Below are 368 nucleotides of genomic sequence, written 5' to 3' on the forward strand. Positions count from 1 at the left end.
AAGATATGGATGGAATGCGTGAAAGGTGACATGATCAAGAAGGTAGTGGTGACTGAGATGACGGGTGATAGAGTTATTTGGAAACCCGGAGCGCCGATCTTACGAGAGTAGGATAAGGTAGGAGAGATGATGATTTGCGTACACGTATATATAATATTTTTTACGTAAATATAAACATGAAGAAGATAATAGTACGACGAGACGAGTTCTGTCCTTTGTAATATTACTATTGTTGTTTATTTAAAGTAAAATACAATGTGTCCGTAACGTAAATAAACGAAATCATCATCACATCATCACCAGCTCATTATACGTCCCCACCGAGGGGTTAAGAGCCTACCCTAAGTAAGGGATGACTAGGCCATAGT

Source organism: Papilio polytes, unplaced genomic scaffold (genome assembly GCF_000836215.1).
Source record: "Papilio polytes unplaced genomic scaffold, Ppol_1.0 DF823835.1, whole genome shotgun sequence".
NCBI classification, from domain to species: Eukaryota; Metazoa; Arthropoda; class Insecta; order Lepidoptera; family Papilionidae; genus Papilio; species Papilio polytes.